Source organism: Canis lupus, chromosome 14 (genome assembly GCF_011100685.1).
Source record: "Canis lupus familiaris isolate Mischka breed German Shepherd chromosome 14, alternate assembly UU_Cfam_GSD_1.0, whole genome shotgun sequence".
Taxonomy (NCBI): domain Eukaryota; kingdom Metazoa; phylum Chordata; class Mammalia; order Carnivora; family Canidae; genus Canis; species Canis lupus.
Genome location: NC_049235.1, coordinates 58,731,587 through 58,746,205, shown reverse-complemented (window position 1 = coordinate 58,746,205; position 14,619 = coordinate 58,731,587). Strand labels below are relative to the sequence as shown.

The 14,619-nt window shown below is 39.1% G+C and overlaps 1 protein-coding gene across 4 annotated transcripts in view; it reads right to left on the bottom strand.

Annotated features, from left to right (window-relative positions):
* Nucleotides 1-14,619, bottom strand: part of KCND2 (potassium voltage-gated channel subfamily D member 2) — a 476,309-nt gene that overhangs the window by 299,788 nt on the left and 161,902 nt on the right. The window lies entirely within an intron of this gene.

The following is a 14,619-nucleotide window of genomic DNA, read 5'->3' as shown; positions in this document are numbered from 1 at the left end:
GGGAACAGAAGACTGTGTGTGTGTGAGTGTGTGTGTGAGTGTGTGTGTGTGAGTGTGTGGGGGGAGGGGTGGAGAGAGGAGGGAGGGAGAGATGGTGAAAGTGAGCAGTCTTTGATGTCCATCAACAGACAATTCAAATGCAGCGCTGGATAATGTCGAAGTACAAGTCCTAGTTATTTATCGTAAATATGACACTTTCGGATTATGGACAATATGAATAATGATGATGCCGAATAACCTAGCAGCTTTCCTTCCCCCAAAGGAACACTGAACACCTCTCCTTTCCCATCTGAGATAAGGACTGGAAGAGGATCCATTCTTCAAATTCTGAAAAGGCAGAGGCTTCATGGCCTTGCCCTCATTCCTCCCCCACTGTAGTCCATGGACGACTTTGAACAAGCTCACTATAAGCAACCTCCTTGATGCTACAGGGAGTCCTTTTCTCTCCTCACCTAATTGAATTCTCTGCAGTCACTGACACTTACACTCCCCCTGTGAAACTAGTTTCCCTAGATTTTCAAAAAATGTGGTTTTTCTCCTCTTTCCCACTGGACTATAAGTTCGGTGAAGGCCTGGGTCACGTTTGTTTATCTCTGTGTAACTGGATTTCAGCATAGTATGGAACAAAAAGTAGGCCTTCCTTGTAATTCTTCTTTGCCAGCTCATCTTTCTCTATCTGATCTTTAAGTACAGGTATTCCTCGAGCTTGCTTTAAAAAATATATATATATATTTTTTAATCAGATAGTGATTCTTCTTACTTGTTCTTGGACTTTGGTGAATCATCTTCAGGATGAACACAAGTTCTAAATCTACATACACAGTATCCAAGCTAATATCCTAAAGCTTTAGATGTTAAGTTTTTTGGTCTTAATAACCATTTAGATACTTAGAAATCAATGAGGAACAAAGAGCATTTATTTTTGTGCTCTGTATTTATCGATATTTAGTGTGTTAACTGTTAAGACAGAAATTTTTTAATTCATTAAAAACAGTCAAAATGTTATTGCCTATTAAAAACCACATTTTTATGATGAATATTTTGGAAGTAGAAGTTTAGTGGAAGAGTGTTCATTTTTGTACATCGTTTTATATTTTAGCAAATGTGTGGCTCAATAGAAGATAGTTGGATCCTCGTATTTGCATTCAACTTCTTATGACATACAGTTTTGGTTGAAGTACATTAAAGAAATAGCTAGGAAAGGGATTAATATTTCCATAACCTTATTAGGTAATTATGGTTATTCTTCTTTGATATTACACTAAAATTTGGCAAGTGGTCAAAGCTTAAAAGTTGATTTCCCTGTAGATTCAGAAAACAGACTGTGACAGACTGAATTGTGTCCTGCAAAATCCATATGTTAAAGTTCTAACCCCCAGTGTGACTGCATTTGGAAATCCAGCTTTAAAGATGCAATTAAGGGGCAATTAAGCAATTAAGATCCACGCTGGGCTCTGTGCTCAGCGTAGAGTCTGCTGCCCCTTCCCCCTGTTCTCTCTTTCTCTCTCTCAAATAAATAAATAAATCATTAAAAATGAAATAAAGAGGCAATTAAGATTAAATGGTAAGGATGCACCCCTAATCTGATATGACTGGTGTCTCGGAAGAAGGGAAGACACCAGGGTCACATATGCACACAGACAAAAGGCTGGGTGAAGCCAGCGAGTGGGTGGCTAATTGGAAGCCAAGCCAAGAGGACTCCGGAGACATCATATCTGCCAGCACATTGATCTTGAACTTCCAGCCTTCAGGACTGTGAGAAGATAGATCTCTGTTGTTCAACCCCAGCCTGTGGCGTTTTTGTTGTGACAGCCCTCTGGAACTACTGCATGGATCAGTGAAATCTTAGACTCTGTAATTTTAAAACCCATTGGTCTAGTTTCCACATTGAATGGATCTCCTATCCATGCATAATTTTGAAAAATCATCCATGGGTTATTTGGAAAATACTGAGTCACTGAAATATTTTCCAAATGTTGACACATTGCATTATACTAAATCAAAAAGTCACATTTTTTTTTTAAAACGTATCACTCTAATATCTATTAAAGACGTTCTTTGGTACATGTCAAGCTTACAGTAGTAGACACCAGCTTTCCAAATTTTTTATATTTACCTGAAAACCTGAATTTTATTATTGTTGACAAATACTGCCCAGGGTTTTCCTTTAAGTGAGGGACTGATTTTATTCAATTTCAACATGTCAACCAGGTAGCCAAATCAGAACAATCATAGTGTATCGAGCAGCTGTTCTTTCAGATAGAAATGGTGCACCTTAAAAAAATTGGCTAGTGCAGCTTTCAACGGAGATAATCACATAAATGGTTTTTCCCTCCCCCCCTTTTTTGGAAGATAATCTGTATATGTGGCAAGTTTTTTTTTGCGTGTGTGTATACTCCCCATTTGCTCACAAGATTATTAAAAAGATAGGTACCCAAGGATCCACATTAGATAAAATTAGTAATTGATTGGCTTTTAGGGTGCTAGGTGGCTCAGTCATTTGGCTGACCTGACTCTTGATTTTGGCTGATGTCATGATTTCAGACACGTGGGATTGAGCCCCTTATTGGGTGGAATCTGTTTGTCCCTCCCCCTTCCCCTCTGTCCCTCCCCGACTCCTTCAAATAAATAAATAAATAAATAAATAAATAAATAAATAAATAAATAAATAAAATCTTTAAAAAAAACAGTATTGATTTTTAAAAGTTTTTTTTTTTTGTTTTTGTTTTGTTTTGTTTTGTTTTGAGTGAAGAATATAATGGCTACAAGTGACTACTGCTAAACCTCCAAGAATTGAACCTAGACCTGTCATGCACTGCTGGCAAGCAGGCCAACACAGCAGAAAACAGAAAATAACACCTTGCTAATGTTATGAAATTAGATTTGATCATGTGGATTCTCAGAAACAGGGGAGCCCTAGAGGTCTGTGGACTACACCTTGAGTTTGGTTCTTCCGCAGAAACCTAACATTCAAAAGCTCCAACACTCAGCTGACATTCTTCCCACTAGGACTGGGCCCGTCTCTTCTTCCCAACTCATTGGTAGGCACTATCCTGTACCTCTTTACTTAAGACTGCAACCTGCCATCATCTCAATCCCCTGCTCTTAGGTTTTGTGGTGAACGGTCAGCAGAGATGGAGGGTAACAATTATAGAGGCAATTCTGAGAACTTTTAAGAAATACTACAGAAGTTTTTGATCTTTTCATAGCCTAGAATTAGAGGAAATAAGTGGAGTAAGTTTTAAGTTCATTTTGATTTTTGCTTTTGGTTGAAAATCCATCACCACTTCCCCTACTTAGTTCAGAAAACATCTCTTAATCAGATTACTTAATACATGTCTAAATGCTATGCTCTACACCACCTTGCTTCCCTCCAACTTATTCCTCCTCCCCAAGCCAGAGTTCATTGACTCACTTAGGATTCCTTAGTAGTTTTCCACTCCGTCAATAAAAAATGCCACAATGACTTCTCATAGCGTAGAACTTTCTAATTTGGCTCCACTAAGTGTTCATGCTTTGTCATTTTCACATATGCATCAAACTTTATGATAAAGCCAAACAAATCTTCACTTTCTTAAATATGATATTCTTTCCTCCCTAGACTCCTAATCAATGTTTATGTTATCCTCTCTGAGTGGAACATTCTTCCTTCCTGATACTCATTTCCTACTCCTGCTCTTTTCATGCTATGGTTTCACCTTAGGTAGCACTCTATCATTGTCCAATTCTTCCTCCACAGCATCTGTGCCTCCCTTATTATAGTGTATTGGAATCAACTGTTCCATTGTATGCAGCCCCTGTTAGATCTTCAGCAAGAGGAAGGCAAGTACTGTTCTGTTGTCACACAATCACCTAAGGCAGCTACCTGTTGGCTTGGTTTTATAGAATTTTAACTGTATAATAGACTTGTAAAAACTGGGTTGATCTACATAATATAAAATATCAAGTTAAGTATGATAAATATGCTTTGATCAGGGCGTGATCCTGGAGACCCCGGATCGAGTCCCACATCGGGCTCCCTGCATGGAGCCTGCTTCTCCCTCTGCCTGTGTCTCTGCCTCTCTCTCTCTCTGTCTCTTTCTCTCTGTGTCTCTCATGAATAAATAAATAAAATCTTAAAAAAATTTCAAGTTGAAAATATAGCCCTGAGAGTTTAATAGAAATTATTTTATAATCACACTGTTTCCATCCTCAAAACTTTCAAAGATGTAAACCAATTAAAATACTGAGAGCTTATCAAATTTACCTTAAAATGTAGCTTATTATTATACAAAGTAGAAACAAGGACAGTTTTATGATAGGACAAACGGATACTCTTGCTACAGAAATATATACAGTCTTGAAAGAGTTGCAGACATGTCAAAAACCAAAAGGAGAGATAGATACAGGGGTCTTTCTCAATTATTAGATAACTGTGTTATCTCTGTTGAGAAAAGAGTAGTAGCAGCAATGGAGTAAAAAAAAAAAATATTCCCGTAGCAAACAAAACAAGAATTGGATTTTTTAAAATTAAAATACATCAATATTATCTTCTTACTAGATTTGAACAATTACGTGACATAAAATTTCTTATAAATATGGATAAACATTTCACACTTTTTTATAGCCTTAGGTTTTAATTTTTGATTCACATATTAAATAATATACATTTGCTTTCAGCTTTCCACAGTCCACTCACAATTTAATGTACCTTATAGCGGAGCTTTGACATTGCCATAGCAACGGGTGAAATGCTGGTATGTCCAGCTAAGTCCCTCCCATGTGTTAAGGTTAATGAGTGCTGTTTTTTCTTTAAGGTTTTATTTTTCATTTATTTGAGGGGAAGAGCAAGAGAGAGCACAAGCAGGGGGAGAGGCAGAGGGAGAGACGCCTAACAGATGCCTAACAGACTGAGCCACCCAGGCGCCCTAAGGTTAGTGGTTTGAAGAGCTTTCTCCTGTGGAGACCAAAAGTGGTTAGTCCAAGGCTCAAGCTAAAATTCATGAAGATGTCCTGGTTGGCTGAATTATGCTGAGTGTCCATGGAGGCAGATGGACAAGGCTCTTCTGCTCACAGACGGGCATTCCTGAACATGGCAGGGGCTGTGAGAAAAGGGGCAGAGAAATGAATCGTGCCCCATGCCCTATGAATTCTCGATCCACCTGTGGTTTAAATATGTAGGAAATATTGACAGATGGTTTATGATCAAAACGGTAAAATGACAGTGACTTAGGAGAAGGAAACATGAAACAAACTGTGAGAAAGACACTAGGAAACACTGGAGGATTTGCTCTGAGGCCATTCTCTACAGCAAAGAAACTCTGAAAACTTGAGAAAAAAAAAAAAAAAACATGACAAGCTTAACATGTCAATCTGGGATTTTTCTGTGTCCATTAGGTGCCCTTGAAAATGAAGACATTCCTTTAAAGATTTTGCCACTGACCAGAAGTAATATTATTAAAAATGCAAGGGAGCCTTGCAACAAAGAGTACACCACCCCTTATAATATTCTCCAAATGGAGTAGTATATTCTAAGGTGGCAGGAAATACGATGAAAGCATTCTAATTTAGCTTTGTTATTTAACTTTTAAGAGTCAAACTCAAAATTAATCATCAGAATCTTAAATCACATTTTGATGTTTTATAAGTCTATTAAAATATGGAGAAATCCTAAATCGTTTCTTCCATCTGATCTTTGTTAAGTGAACATCTCTGTCTATGAAACATAAGAGAATGTTGTGAAAAATTAAATGTGGAGAGTATTTAATATTTTTGAGAGTTAAAACTCAAAACAAAATATATTAAGTTTAAGGAAAGATATGTCTAAGGAATAGAGTTTAATTTTTATTTATCTCTTCCTTTCATTTAGAGAAGCATTAACACCGCACACAAACTTAATGATGTGCTTCTTCTCATCTCAGATGTAGGAGGCATTCTCTTATTCATCTTAAAAAGTATGGTCAATTACTGATGCACCTAAGATTATTTACATATAAACAAAGAAGTTAACAAGCATAATTTTTAAGATAATCCCTTAAAATATAATCCAAGAGGGCAAGAATGCGAATGTAGAGGAGAGCGGGAAGTAGAAGAGGCTGCTGCTATTTAGGAGGGAATTTTTAAAAAACACAAAAGGAAAAACAGCAGTTGAAGTCATTGAGACGATGGATCTGCATATGCCCCACAAAGCAGGTGGACACAGAAGCTGGCCTGGCAACAGGGCCAAGATTAACGTGTTTCCTGCACGTCTATGAAAAGAATAACGTGCCTTGGGTGAGGAAGCAGTCTAGGACCAGTCCCACCGTGGGACTCTGCTGCACCCGCACAGCACAGCACTACTATGCTCAACAGCAATGGGAGAAGCTGAATGGAGCTGAGAGAAAACCCCGCAGCAGAGCAGCAGAATGGAGCATTTCTCTAGTATTGAGGTAGGCAGTGGGGGCAGCGGGGGCAGTGGGGGCAGCTGCAAACTCAATAGCAAGTGTGGGTACTGGGCTGACCGAGAAGACAGCACGCTTGTGTGTACTTCAGCTACCTCGTCTCTGAATGTCACATTCTTTAGCATATTAATTTCTCAAAAAATAGCTATTGATTGACTCATGTTGAGAAACACTGTCTCAATTAAGCATCACATTATCTGCGGCCTTGACAATGGTGAGCGTGTGAGCGTGTGAGCGTGTGTGTGTTAGAGCCCGTGTATTCATTCCAATATGCCTTTGCTTGGTGGCAAAATGTTCTGTATAATGGGAACACATAGGGCAAAATGCATTTCTAGTAACCCAGATAGAGGGGATGAGCCAAGAAATTACTGTTTATTACTGTGTTTTTCACTCCATTATATGCTCCGTTTGCACCTGTTATATAAATATAAACATAGCAGAGAAGAACATAAGGAAGAGAAAAAAGCATATACAAATATGCAATACAAAGAAAACTAATTATGTATACCTTTGAAAAAGAACTGGGAGAGAGAAATGGTTCTGAAGTTTCACTATAAAAATGGAATCAATTTGTTCCCCCTTTTAGTAAACTCTGTCTTGAACTATTTTTTTTCAGGCCAAATCTATGATAGCAGCAGATATTAACTGTGGAAATAAACTAGCAAAATGCATGTTGCACTGAAGGACAAAAATAGTTAGCTCTGTCTCGAAGCCGTGGAGAAAAAAATGTCCTTCACTAATTTGTCTCCAGATTAAGGGGTAGATTAAACTTGACTTCACATCTATGTCAAGTAAGCCGGCAATTTATTCGTAACTTCATTTATTTTTATGCCTTTTATTATTTTCCCAAGTAGCTAGGTCCGGATTTCTTACATGGGGCTGATTTGTGGACTCTGCCCATGCAGCTGAAGATGAGGTCAAATCCATCCGTGGAAAGGCATTATTTATTAGAAAGGGGATCTATTTCAGGAGACAGTGCAAGGAGCTGTATAGCTCCAGATCAAATATATCTTTCTTTCTATGGATTCTGTTCTTGGCTTCCAGAACTAGGCTGATGGCCATTAATAGAAATGAATGTGACCAGAATATCTCACCACTTTAATTTGTTGTGATTGATCTGTATAGTAGTACTGATACCACCATCATAATTAGTTGCAGCAAACTGTCTGACAAACCATTAGACCACATATTCGTTCCTTCCAAAGTCTTTGTTGAACCAAATTCTTTACATACTTTATCTCATGTAGTCTCCATTCAGTTCTACCAAGTAGTAGATATTATCTGCAATTTGTGGATGATAACCTTGGAGACGTTATTAACATGCACAGGATCACAAGACTAACAATGGCAGTGTTGGGACTTAAATCCCAAGGATACTTCTGAAGCTCCTCTTCTTAGCACTGAGCTATACCGACTTGATAGTCAAGTTTGTTGAAATAATATCAACTTGTCATTCATATTCACGCAAGCTATAACTGGGAAAGCCAGGATTTAGAGGAAATAGAGTAATTAACCATTTGCTGAGTAGCCTAGAAGATAATCTACCTTTTTCAATACATTTTTAAAAGAATTTATTTATTTATTTATTTATTTATTTATTTATTTATTTATTCATCCATTCATTCATTCATTCATTCATTCATTTGAGAGAGAGAAAAGAGAGAGCAGAGGAAGCGGCAGCTTTGGGGAGGGAAGTGGGAGAGGGAGAGATTATCAGGCCATGCCAAGTGCGTAGTCCTACGTGGGGCTCATCTCACGACCCTGAGATCATGCCCTGAGTCAAAACCAAGAGTCAGATGCTTACCCACCTGAGCCACCCAGACACCCCACCTTTTCAATATTTTTATCAAGTGAAAAGAATTAGGGAAATGTCTTACATTTAAACATCATGGGAAACAGGCAAATTGGACTAAAAAGGTTGTGAGAATTTATATACCCTAAATTATTATATCTTATTTTGTTCAAGTTGGATTAAAAAGCTCTAGTAGAAAAATAAAGAATAAAACCACTAAAAAGAAGCAGTGTGATTTTGATAGAAAGCCAAATTTTAAAATGCCAGCCGGACCTAGGAAGGGTTAGTAAAACAAGGCAATAAAATGCACTATTTTGTTATAAGACCCAGTGATACAGCATGAGTGTAATGGGCTCTTCCAGAGAAAGAAATACTCCCTGCTGTCATGGAGGGTAAAGGAAGACAAGTTAGCCCAGTTTCAACTGTGTCCCATCTTAAATAGAGTGATTCTTGTGTTCAGGCCATACAAAGACTCTACAAGCAGCGTTATGAGACAAATACAAACCAACCAACCCAGGCATCAGTTTCACTGTGGTCTTTGAGACTGTCTTCAGGAGGGCACTATGCTCTGACTTTTGTGGATGAGCTGAAGGTTTCATCTGACAATCTATTTCTGACATCTCCAAAGAACCGCCTGCCCCAGGGCCTTGCCTGAAAACCTTTTAGATAGTACTGAGCTGATGAAAAAATCATATTCACCTGTGGCATCCAGGTTAGAAAGAAGGGTTCATGCTATATTTGGAGAGGACAATGAGGGTGATAGGGAGAATTCTGTAAGACAAGGAGGTAAGTATATGACTACCCTCCCGGTAGTAGTAGGAGAGGTAGCTGGGGGCAGAGAAGAAGTCAAGTCAGAAGTCAGACATCAAGTTCTCCATTTAGAGTCAAAAACAATGAGGTGGTGAAAACTGACCAGATGAGTTTGGAAAATCCCATTTCTGGGGCCTGGCTTCTTTCTTCTCCTCCAGATATAACCCATATTGATTGCAAGCTGCTGAGGGAAGTCCCATATGCAGCAGGGCTCTGACACTGCACGGCAGTGGTTTAGACATGGGTGCGGAAAGTATCGATGCAGAATGTAAGCTGGGACACGGGTTCCCTTGCCGTGTGCTCCTAGACAGACATGGAACGCTCTGGACAGATGGAAGATAGCAATTAGCTGAATGTACTCTGATATTCTATCTTGACTCCTGAAGTAGAAGACATTCCCCAAATCTTGCCAGGTCCCAATGGGTATGGGGGGAACAAGACCTGCTGACAGCCAGAGCACTGCCACAGAGCTCCCTTCATAGCACATGGAATAACCAAGTAGCCAAGACTAGGAAGAACAAAGCAGGAGCCCAATGGAAGAAGGGGCGCAGCCTTAGATTTTGCAGCATCTGTGAAAGAAGAGGCAAAATCCAGAGAATTGCAGAGGAAGGACGGGAACACCATGGTCCTCCCCTCATTTAGACTCAGTATTAAGAGCTGCCGACAAAGCACACAAGAACCAAAGCAGGGTCCAAATGCATTCGCAGTCACCCCTTGCAGATAGATGCCTATAGGAAGGAGGAGACCCACCATATCGCGTGAGAGTGGAGCAGCATAAACCCAGCAGACAGCCCAAGGGAAATGGGTCCTTCTCTAATCCTACAGATAACAGCACTAATGAAGGAGAGACAAATGGAGAAACAGCTCTGAGGCGGATCAAGGATTTGAAATGATTGTATATTTTCTTGAGACTGTTTCGAAATGTTTTGAAGAACAGCAGCAAATATTTTAAATAAGAAAAGTTTGAGAACCTTATATTCATTTTCTACCAGCCAGAATGGCAAGGCTCACGAGGATATTTAGATCACTTATAGAACATAAAGAGAGTACAGATTTTGGCTTATCTGCATTAGAGTGTGCAAAATCCCAACCATGCTACATATGTCAGACCCAGATGAGAGGATCCACCCCTTCACTCTTCTTCCACATTTAGCATTTCATAAACTTAGTAATTTTCCTAAAGATTTTGTAAGGAAGATGTACTAACCAGCCTTCTGCCATCCTGCCATCCTGCTGGAGCTCTACAGTAAATCTCCCAGCAGCCACGCCTCTGACACGTGATCCCCCAACCGTGCACGACTTTCTAAGAAGTGACCACCACCCTACCGGCTCCCAGCATTCCTGTGGGGGGCAGTTTTGTTGGGCTGGCCGGTACCAAGACTGTGGATGGAGAGGTTCTGTTTTGCCGTCTAGGCTGTGAGTAGAATAGCCTAGCATTTCAAAGCCTGGGACCTCGATAAAAGGCCTGAGATGATGACTTGACTTGTATTCATATCGCTGGAACTAAAAATGGGAATGCCGTAGGGGTGCCTGGGTGGCTCCGTGGGATTGAGCCTCCAACTCTTGAAGTCGGCTCAGGTCTTGATCCCAGTGTCCTTGGACTCTGTGCTCAGTGGGGAGTCTGCTTGAGACTCTGCCTCTCCCCTCCCTGTTCAGAGGCTCTCTCTCTCTCTCTCAAATAAATAAATAAATAGATAAATAGATAAATAGATAAATAATAAATAAATAAATAAATAAATCAAAATAAAAATGTGAATGCTGTATAAATTGAGATGCAGGAGTGTGTGAGATCGAGTGGTTCGTGCCAAATTCACATCAGACAGTGCTGCCAAATGATGAGCTTTAAACTTGGCTGAAAATTAACACTCACCCATGGATCTTTGGGAAAACAGTCCCAGTGTCATTGGAGGGAGTTCGATCCAATAATGTAGTAAAACGTTTAAAACACTTCCACGTTGCCTTTCTTACAAAATAGCACTGGATCGACATGTCCAGGGCTCCATTATTCAAAACAGAAACCTGACTTTCAATGAGGTTGCTGTGGGTACAGGTCACTTGACTGGAAATGCTGAAGTGTCCTTGCCACAGACAAGGGCTTTGTCCTGTGCTTTTATTTCTACTTTTATTGTCTAACCTTTCTGAGCCACAATTTTATCATCTCTAGAATAGAGGTAATTATCTACATTGAGAATTACCATGACAATAGTGATAACAGTGCTCAATTCAGATACAAAGGACCTTGACATTATTGTTGTTGTTGACGGCTGAGCATCCCCTCTCAGCCATATTGGACTTTAATGAAAATGGCAGGTCCTTGAATTGCAGAAGCTACAATTTGAAATCTAACAATGTCAAGTATAATCTCATAACTTAAAACGTATTTCAGTGACATATCCATTATTGTTATTGATACCTTTTTTTGACAGGTTTGAATACCTGTCACATTCTTAATAACCATAATTATAATTGTTATTGTAACAATTACAATATAGTGTTATCGTTACAGCAGGATCACTCAGCACCCCAATTTGTTCTCATAAATCTCTGTTGTTGTCTTACACAGCTCATGATTTTATGTATCCTGAATGATAGAAGTAAGTGCTTGATTCCTATGTTGTTAGTTTTCAGAGGCAAATATTTGCAGCAATCATCTGGAAGATGTTGTTCTCTTCCTTGGATCTTTGTAGGGTTTTGTGGGGTTTTTTCCTTAATTTTAATTATTTCCCCCCCCCTCTTACTTACACTCATACAATGAAAATGTATTAGGTAGGGCTCCTTAGTCATCAAGGGACAAGATGACAAGATTATGGATTCTGCTTCACTGCCTACTGTGGTTGGTCAGATACCTGTCTCCGAGAGCCCCTTTCTCTCCTTTACCTAGATTGTAGATATGCACCTCCTTTACTTATGCTGTCCTTGACTATCAAGCACGCAGTGTGTCCCTGTTGTATTGAGGCATGATTAGGAGGGAGACTAGGAGGTCTCCCACCTAGTTATCTGGAGCTGAACTCAGGGAGTATCTTCGAAATTGCTCTTCCAAGAGGCACCCCTCCCAACCTCTTCCTTTCTCTTTCCTCCCCTCTATCAAGACCTATTTTCATTAATTCTGCAAATAATTGTTGAGCACCTACAACCTACCAAGCATGTTATACTGAATCTCTTCCATCTATGCACTAAGAGGTAGAGTTTCCTCTTTAAAAATTCTTTCTGTTTTCTGTAAATTTTAATCTCTGAATAGATATAAAAATAAAATAGCTATAATATCTACTTATAAAAATATCTTTCTTGCAGTGCAGTATTAATCATTACTAATTACAGAGTAATTATTCTATACTAGGCACTAACTAAAGGCTTTCTGCATGGATTGATCGTGTATGGTTCTCATAATGCAGATCTTTTGTCATAATTTTTAGAAAAGAAACAGATTTGGAGAGATTAGTAAATTCCTTAAGGTCAAACTATAAGAACCTGATAAAAGCCAGAAATCAAATTCAGAGAACTTTTATGTTATGCAAAACTGATGGCTTTTTAGTTCTTGATTCTCTGCCCAGGGTTTAGTTAGTAGAGCTCAGGGAGCACCAAAAACAAAACAAAACAGAACAAAAAAAAAAAACCCAAAACTCATCTTTCCACTTCCCCCTTCCTAAATAATGAGGGGCAAAAAGAGTGAAATTTATTGAAGCCAGCCATGTTTATTTTTCCAAATTCAGGTTCAAAAGTCTAATGATCAGTGAAATTAATTCTTAGGCTCTGACCATAGTAACTATCAGCTTTTGATGTGTGTTTTTGGTTTTAAATCTTTCTCCTAATGGGAGAAAGGTAGGTAGATAGATAGAAAAACACACACAATTATAAGCCTATATGTGTGTACGTGTGTGTCCCAGGCACATGGGCGCACAGAATTGGCACAGGAGAGCATCGTCATCACTGTGCAGTTTTCCAAGTCCCATTCCTGGATATTATTAAAATGCCACCTGGTCACTAATGTGCACATGGAATTCTATGACTGTATGCATGTGCGCGTGCATGTGTATGTGTGCGTGTGTCTATTTTATATATTTATAAATCTCCCACTGTGGCCATTCCCCACGTTGTCAGCGGAGGTGCTCCATTAGTTATGGGCCCATTTTGAACTGGCTTTAAGGGTGGGTTCATATTGGATCCTGCTGCTGGTCAACTGGATTCAAGAGAGATTCCTTTGTACCTACCAAAGCCTGCAACACGATGCTGAGACAAAAGGTATTTGTCTATGTTCTAAATATACTTCAATTTCACAGAAATCACTTATAAAGGGTTTTCTTTCCTTTGGCCATTTAAATTTTATTTCCTAAAAATTGCAGAAACCATGGGAAATTCACAGCCGCCCCTTGCGCGATGCATAGCAGATGGGAATTGGAAGCTTTAATAGATGCAGGAGGATAAAGTTGCCCCTCCCTAGTAGTAGACCTTTTATTTCAGGATAGACAGTGATCCAGGTTTAAAAATGACTTGTGGGTGATATATATAGGAAGTACAATATGTTCCAATTTGACAACAGGAACATTACTTTTTTGGAAGAAAATATAATGCAGGGATTCACTCATATTCAATTATATATTTTTAAAAAGGCAAAGGGATTCAGTGGTACAGTGATGAATTATTTCACCAACGGAGGATTTGGGGAAGGGCTATCTGACTGAATATTCAGGAAAGAACAAGTGTCAATTTAGCCAAGCAAGTGATTTAACTCATGTTTTTTTTTTTTTTTTCCACTGAATTTCCTGCCTGCTGGAATAAATTAATGCCTTATTTTAGCAATGGTTAGGATATTAAATCAATGGAATCTGTTTAAGGGAACAATTAAGTTATAAAAAAAAAAAAAAAGAGTACAACCACTTGTGGGTGAGGGGCCAGAGCATTCTCAGACTTGAGTTTCGGATGCTCTAAGCCATTGCCTTTACCGGAGCGACACTCCTCACTTGACTGATAGAGTGGTGAGTTGGGGTCAAGCATCTACCAGTGATTCTCAAGCCTCACTGAATATAAGCATAGCCTGCAGAACTAATAAAATATTACCCATGTCAGGGCCCAGTCTGGGACCAAATTCAGCAGAAACTCTCTGTGTGGGGAGCATGTTATGAGCAGATATTTCTAGAAGCCACTCTGTCCGGGGTGATGCTAATAAGCAGCCTGGGTTGCGATCTGTCAGTGTAACTGGATGTGAAGTAAGTCCAGTCGAGGTAGACCTTGGCTGCTCAAAGTAGTCCGTCCTGAAACTGCATTTTTTTAATCACAAGATAATTTCTCTTTAACTTTTCTCATTTGTCAGGTTGCAAAAACAATAAAAGGTGCTTATCAATCTTGCCAAACACTCCATTTTTGTGAAATCGTGGCAATTAATGTATGAGCCCCTTTCTTCATTATCACAATGAGGATACAACCTTCTGAAAGGCATGCTTGTTTATATCTAGATAAAGGCTTGCTGAGATCTTGGCATTAAGATGATAAAGTTAAGCTTCTACTCTCTCTTAATAGGATTTAGAAAGAAATGGAGAGATTAATATCACAACTGAGGTAGAAAGTAGAATTGACCTTTTGTAGTAAATGAAGGGCAATCTG